The sequence below is a fragment of the Vombatus ursinus genome, unplaced genomic scaffold (assembly GCF_900497805.2).
Source record: "Vombatus ursinus unplaced genomic scaffold, bare-nosed wombat genome assembly UNPS02014770.1, whole genome shotgun sequence".
Taxonomy (NCBI): Eukaryota; Metazoa; Chordata; class Mammalia; order Diprotodontia; family Vombatidae; genus Vombatus; species Vombatus ursinus.
The window spans coordinates 6,526,876-6,534,734 of NW_020954548.1; positions in this window are offsets into that span (position 1 = coordinate 6,526,876).

The following is a 7,859-nucleotide window of genomic DNA, read 5'->3' on the forward strand; positions in this document are numbered from 1 at the left end:
TTCCTGCCTCTGGTAGAAAATAGAATCTCTGCTTCTCATTTAAAGCCCTTCATAATATGACTCCAGTCAGGAGAATGCTGGAGCCAGCTCAAACCAGTTCATGAAAGTTGCTTGTTAAATACTCAGTGTGATTATTTATGCCTTGGAAATTGACAAATGCTAAAACTTAGGGCCTGATTGACTGTTTTCTTGATTAAGAAAGTGATGGCAAAAAAGTTAACAATGCAGATTAAAAATGTTTCATGCAAGCATTTTTTTTTGGTCCCCAATGTCCCAATTGTTAAACATTTACCTGCACATCCTTGACTACAATCCGTTTTTCCAAATATATTTCACTTTGCTCCATCCTATGCATTTCATATTACAGAAACATTGACCTATATGCTGTTCTCTGTATGTTACATTCCCTCACCTAACTCATTGACATTGCACATAATGCACTACCATTCCTGGAAATCATTTCTTTCTCCCTTTGCCTCTGAGAGTGCCTAAGTTCCTTCAAAATTCACCTCTGGTGCTGCCTATGCAGTGAATTTTTTTTATCCTCTAATTATTAGTGTTCTCTACAACTTGAAATTAATTTGTAATTCTGTGAACACATGCATTTCCTAAGTGTCGGCTCCTTGAGGGCAGGCATTGTTTCATTTCTCTTTCTGTATCCCTAGAGTACAGGGCCTCATCCATACTAAGTTCTTAGTGTTGATCTGAATTCCCATTTTTTCCTTACCCCTTCATCTGCTATTTTATATATCTACTTGAAATTCTTGTTTCTGGGTATGAGTACTTTTTATTTTCTCTTCCTGGCTTCTAAACATTCTTCAGTAATTAAAATTGGGTAAATGGTTTCATGATCTCCTGATGACTGAACAGATACTTGGATTATATTCCTGGCTTCATCATGGAATCATTGATTCTCAGACAGGTTCTGGGCTTTGCTCAGATTTATCATGAGACAAATTAGTCAGAGAGCTAAGGGACAAAAACCAGATCCTCTTCCTCTCTTTGTCCCACTGACTCTCAGCTTGAGAATTGTGCAAAAATAATGATGCAGGATAAGTTACCCGAGGAAAGGAAGCTAGCCATATTGGTCTACTTTGTTACTCATCTAGAACAGGTCCAACCTTGATTATGCCTAGGAACTAGGCATGTGATGGGGAACTGAAACATGATTTTGTTTTCATTAGGCCACTTTTAATTAGGTAAAGCTCAGCCTGACCCTGACTGAAGAGTGCAGGCAGGGGCTTGTCATGGATGAAGTGCATCCAAACAGTAACACATTGATGGAGCCGAAAACAGGAAGTACTCGGAGTCTGATGCTTCAGTACTAGAGAGTGACTAGAATACTTTCCATGTGGGGATAACCACCTCTGAAAGGCATGTATCTGATCATCTGGTTGCCTGGCAAAACATCTCCTTTTCCAAGGGGCTTCCCGACACTTTTTTTTTCAAAAAATAATACAAAATTATTGTTACTGTTGTTTCAGTTTGAGATAAGCACCTTTATGACAGGCCTTTATCTGGAACTCAGCTGGCCATAGCTGAGAACAAGGAATTAGTGTTAGAAAGCCAAGGCAATCATTTTGCTACGTGGCCAAATGTTCTTCCAGAGGTAAACTATCAGGTCAAGATGGAAAATTAAATAACATGTGAAGCAGGCATGTAATTATTTCCTCAGAAGCCCTTTTACATGTGCCAAGAGATGATAGACCACTTGTGAACATGCACTTGGAGGGGGGGAGGGGTAGTGGGAGGGGGAAAGCCCTGTACAAGCTAATCAGCTCTGCTCAAAGTGAAATGAACTCTCTGCACTGAGTAGCTCATGGCAAGGAGCCAAGTCCTACCCAAAGTCTCCAGTGGGTGACTCAAAAATACTTCCCACACATGAGAAATATGCCAGCACTTTCATCTTCAATACCAAAGTCAGTGCTCTACCTCATACCACACCGCACACCTACAGGAATTGTTCTTTGACCCAAATACTGGGTCATCCTATCCCATGAACATAAATATTATGGCTTTTGGTAAATCGCAGGGATGAAATTGAACCAGAAAGAATATAGTGAAACAGAGTTAATGGAAAGATTCGAAAACAAACTTTTTTTAGTTTTTTGGCTTAATGGTGATCTTTTTCCCTTTTCCTCCCTGCCCCCTTCCCCCATTCCAGCCCACTGCAATGCATTCCAGGATTATTTCAGTATGCAACTAATATAGAGTAACTCAGGTTTCATTCTTTCTTCCTTGCATAAACAAAAGCCCAACATTGATTCCACACTGAGTAAATATGAAACAAGAGGCTCCCATTAGGAAGGGCACAGAGTGAGGATTATTTGGTGGAAATAACATGACAGTTAAGTGTCATAATGAGAAAATTGCTAATGATTTCTGAACAAATGCACATTTGTTGCTTCCGTTGTATGAGTAGGAAAATTTCAGCATCAGACTCTTTCCCAACTGCAGCCTTGATCTTGGATCATCTGCCCTTTTTCTTCTGGTTCATGCATGTTTCTTTTCATTCTACTTATCACTTAATATTCTCAGCTACATATAACTCATATGAATTGCTGTTCTGCATTTTCCCCAAGATGCTCCATAAAATTTTGGAAATAAATGAATAGCATTACCTATATTTTACCAACTGGAAATGGAAATATCATGTTTTAACCTGTAGAAGGGTCCATTCACAATCAAACAATCAATCATCAAGCATTTAGTGAGCACTTGCTATGTTCATTTATCCTTTATGTTTTTTTTTAATCTTTATCACTAACTATGTCCTTACTATTTTTGACTACACTTGTGAAATTGCAGATTCTGACTAAAAGGAAAAAGAATAGTGTTGCTGTCAAAAATTTCTCTTGGAAAATATTTGGATCACTGGCCCTGTGAAATGGAAAAGACACTTGAATTTGAATCAGGAAAGCCTGAGTTTGAATACCATATCAGAAACTCATCAGATGTATGACTGACGGACAAATAGTTTAACTTCTCTTGGCCTCAGTTTCCTCATCTGTAAAATGGGGATAGTAACAGCACAAACACTAACATGGTTGGTGCAAGGATGAAATAAATAAATGTATATCTTTGTGAACCTTAAGCACTATATAAATGTTAGCTGCTATTTTTATTATTTTATTATTATTAAAAGTTACATGGTTCTTAAAAAATTCAGTCCACACAATAAATACATTAAAATTATCTTCATGTTGCTGAGGTATGGGCCATATCCTTTGATTGTCCTGTCTAAGGGAATTCAACAAATTGATTGATGGCAGGATGTAGCCCTGAGAACGTTGGGATCAGTTGCTTTCATCTCTATGTCAAAAGAATAAATAATGTTCTTACTTAATTTCCATTCTAAATTTGCTGTCATTTAGACTCCCAATGTTACATTTAAGCAACTTTCACAGGGTTTCAGGTGATGGTTTTGAAAAAGAAAGAATGAGCAACAACTTTCCAACTGAACATGACTGCTCAAGAAGATCACGAAAGAGATAATATTTCTCAATCAGAAAGGCACCTCAGAGACCATCTTGTACAACCATTTTACTTTACAGCTGAAAACTGAACCCTACAGGAGTTCAATGACTTGCCCAAGGTCAAACAGATAGTAAAAGTCAGAAACAGGATTTGAACTCAAATCCTCTGACCCTAGAGCCAATATGATCTTTTTACTGTAGAAGCTCCTGATGACACTGATTCACTGTTCCTAAACACTGGTTCTTGTTTCTTCATTTGTTTCTTTGGTCTTTTTCATTTTCAGTAAAACATAACTTCCTTGAGGTCAGTATCTTTTTTGCTTAGTGTTTATTTCATCTTTCCTTCTCCAGGGTCTACCACAGCACCTAAAACATAGTAGGCACTTAATAAATGCTCATTAATTTTAAATAAATTGGGTTTTGTTCCTCTTTGTTCACCTTTTCACAAAGCTCTAGCTTGAAGCATTGTGAAGCATAAGCATTTCTTCTGACTATTTTCACTGCAGGAAACATGTTGCTTTTATAAAGTATTCAAGCAGCAGAAACATCATTGGGGCTTTCCAACCATCAAGTTCTTTATAATCTATTGATGGGTGGGGTGAGAAGTAGAAATAAGGTAAAGCTGTAGGGGAGCAACATGTACCCAAATAAGTAAAATGCTTTCTTTTCACCGTACCAGCTCTACTTGGGCCATCACCCTTTTCTCACCCACCACACCCTTGTAATCCTCCTCTGAATGGTGAGACTCAGGAAGTAGAATACCACCTATTCTTGATCAGAAAGAGGCCTTCATGCTACTTCTTGGACATTTCTAGTTCAAGCCTCTGAGTTCACACCTTAACTCCATTCCGACTTCCATTTATATGTTGTCTTCCCGTCTTTGAGGGCAAGGGTTGTCTTCTTCGTTTGTACATGCTCCCAGTGCTTCTCTCAGTGCCTGGCACATAAGAAGTGCTTAATGTATGTTCTAGCTAGCTAGCAAGCTTACTACCTAGAATATGAAGTGGAAAGATCTGGTAAATAGAGTGCCTGAGGAACTATGGACAGAAATTCACAATATTGTGCAAGAGGTAGCAGCAACAACAACAACAACAACAAAATCCCAAAGAAAAAGAAGAACAAGAAAACAAAATGGCTGCCTGATGAGGTTTTACCCACAGTTGAGTAAAGAAGGAAAGCAAAAGGGAAAGGGAAAAGGGAAAGATCTATCCAACAGAATGCAGAATTCCAGAGAATATCAAGGAGAGAGAAGGTTTTCTTAAATGAGTGATAAAAAAAGAAGAAAACAGTAGAATGGGAAATACAGGAGACCTCTTCAAGAAAAAATTAAAGAAATCAAGGGAATGTTTCATGAAAAAATGGACATGATAAAAGACAAAAATAGCAGCAACTTAACAGAATCGAAAGTGTTTAAGAAGAGGTGGCAAGAACTACTTAAGAAAGATCTTAACATCACCAATAACCACAATGGTGTGGTTACTGATCTAGGGCCAGATATCCTGGAGATAGTTGCTGTTATCATATCCTTTTTACAACTGATGAAACTGAGATTTAGTGACTTGCCTAAGGTCACATAGCTAATATCTGAAGCTGAGTTTGAACTCATGTCTGCCCTGACTTGAGGCTTAGCACTCTACCCACAATGCCACCTACTTTCCTCTCTTTAGTAAAAGCTGGGTGAGAGGTATTCAAGTAGAAGAGACAGTGGTGGCAGGGATTACTGTGAAGAGGCAACAAGTTTCAAAGTAGAAGAATGTGGAGGCAAAAGGAGCTGTTCTAGCATCATTAAGTGACTCTAAAGGATTAGCATCTGGCAGCAGCAAAATCCCCACCCTAAATCCCTTCTGAGGTTACTGAAGGTGCCAAAGCAAAATATGACAGAGAACTGCCCACCTCCCTCTCCCTCCCCACCATCACCATGACTATCACCTCAATAATACCACTTAGTGAGCTTCCTGGGGCACTAAGGAGTTAAAAGACTTGCCCCAAGATAATACAGCAAATATGTGTCAAATGCAGGACTTGAACCCAGGTCTTCCTGGTTTTCATTGCAGCTCTCTACTATATAAACTACTTCCACCATTATTATTGTTATTATTAGACATGTTTCATTGTTAATGTTTCTAAAATATTATGGAAATCTTTTATCTAAATATAACTTTCATTTTCAAATATATCCTTTCCCCATTCTGCCCTTCCTCTAAAAAAGAACAAAGAGAGGGGGAAAAAACAGTTCAGCAAAACTAAGTAACACATCAGTCAAGTCTGAGGGCACATATTGGGTTTCACACCCACACTCTCCTACCTCAGCAGAGAAGAGATGGAAATACCTTCTCACCTTCTTTCTTAAGGGCCAGGTTCAGTCATTTTAATAAAAAGTGTTCAGTTTTGATTTTTCTTATTCATATTTGTTACTTTGTATTCTTGTACCACTATTTGTTTAGCCATTCTCTAACCAATGGATGTTTACTTTGTTTGTAGTTCTTGCTGCTATTTAAAAATATGTTGCTATAAATATTCTGTTGTATTGTGCATGGGGTATTTATATTTTTAACCTACTTAGTATATAAACTTAGTAATCGAGTCTCTGAGTCAAAGGATATAAACAATTCAGTCACTTTCTTTCTCAGTATAATTTCAGAATGTTAAGCCAATTCATATCTCCATCAAGGTGCCATCTTCCTACAAACCATCTAAGAGTTATTATTCCTTTATTTTATCATATTCCTTTCTATGATGCTACCACATATAGATGGGGCTGTTGTGAAGAGAAGGCACTTAATAAATGTTTTTTGACTTGTTGACCAGATGTGATGAGAAAGTATACTCAATAAAAATGGCTCAATATACCTGCCATCTTAGAACAATGGGGCAAAAGAGAGTGAGGTGCTGTTTCTAAACCATCCCAACATAATTAAATCTCCACTCAGCATGCAAATTTTCTATTTCCTTTAAAAACAACCAACAAATCCTTCCCCATCCTCTAAAAAATTCTAGACTAGCTTGAAATTGAAAACAGATCAAAATGAACAAAGATCAAATATATTTGGGGAAAGCTATTACAAGGCCTTTTCTGACCTCATACAACTAAAACAAAATATTACAGTGCTTCTGAGAAAGACTCATACTTTCAATGTACAGCCAAAGCATCCAACCTAAGTAACATTAACGAATTGGAACATGCATCCTGCATTCTGGTTTTACAAGAGCCAAACTCTTCAACCTTCCCATGCTAGCCCATTATTTTTTCTGTACTGCTCTGGTATGTTTCATGCTGATGTCAGAACTGTACAATAATAATCACCATTGACTGCTAACTGTATTACATAGAAATTATGGCATTCAATGGCCAAAGTTATTTGTGTAATACAAACATGTGAAAGTTACTGTACGTGTTGAGCCCTTTTAAAACAGTCTTCATTATTGGGGTAGGATTATGCCATCCTCTGCAAATGTATTGCACAGTCCAGACACTTGAAAACAAAGAGTTTCTTACATTTAGCAAAGGGCAAGGAATGTCCTGCACAAATCGGACTTGTCTCAGCGTAGGCGTTATTGACAGGCCACAATCCTCACCCTCCTGTATTTTTCCCAAATTCTTCACAGACAAACCATTAAGCCATGTGTGACTCATCTTATACATAACCCTAGAAAGATCTATCTTTTTTTCTGATAGCATGCTCATGTATCCCATGATTAGGAAATTAATTTGGAAAAAGAAGAAAAGAAGTATACATCCTCTTGAAAGAATACCCAAACTATGTTATTTCAGGATGGAAAGCCAGACTGAAACTTCTTTTTCCTCATCCCTATTTTTTTTTTTTTACAAAAAAATCACTATGTACCGAACTTAGTGTACTGCCTTGTGATTTTTTTTTTAAATCCCTGGTGTTTATCTTGGTGTCCCAGGCTCTTTCTCACGAAGGCCTGTTCACTGGAGTAAGAGGCCCAACATTCCCTGCCCCATCAAAACCATTCAGATAGATCCTTGGATTGTCTGAAGTCTACAGACAGTACTAAAATTCTCAAAGGAGAATGTACTACTTATGAATCTCTCATGAAAAATGGGTAGACCACAAGAGGGTTAGATTATTCCAAGACATGTTAATCAAGTCATTTGAGTACAAACTATTACCTGAAACCAAATCCCAAGTCTTCTCAGGGCTTGTCTATCACTTAGAATTGCTGTATGGTCTCTTGGCATGCTGATTCATAGGGCATTCATTTCCCTATTGTTTCTTTCTGAGATTTTGTTTCAAATATCTGCCAAGGGCTTGGGGTGGGGGAAAGAGCCTTTATGTGAGTAGAATCAATTTTTAATTTTTTTTTTTTAGCAAGGCCTGGGGGGTCTGGATATTTTTTAGTGACTTGGGCCCAAGTCCT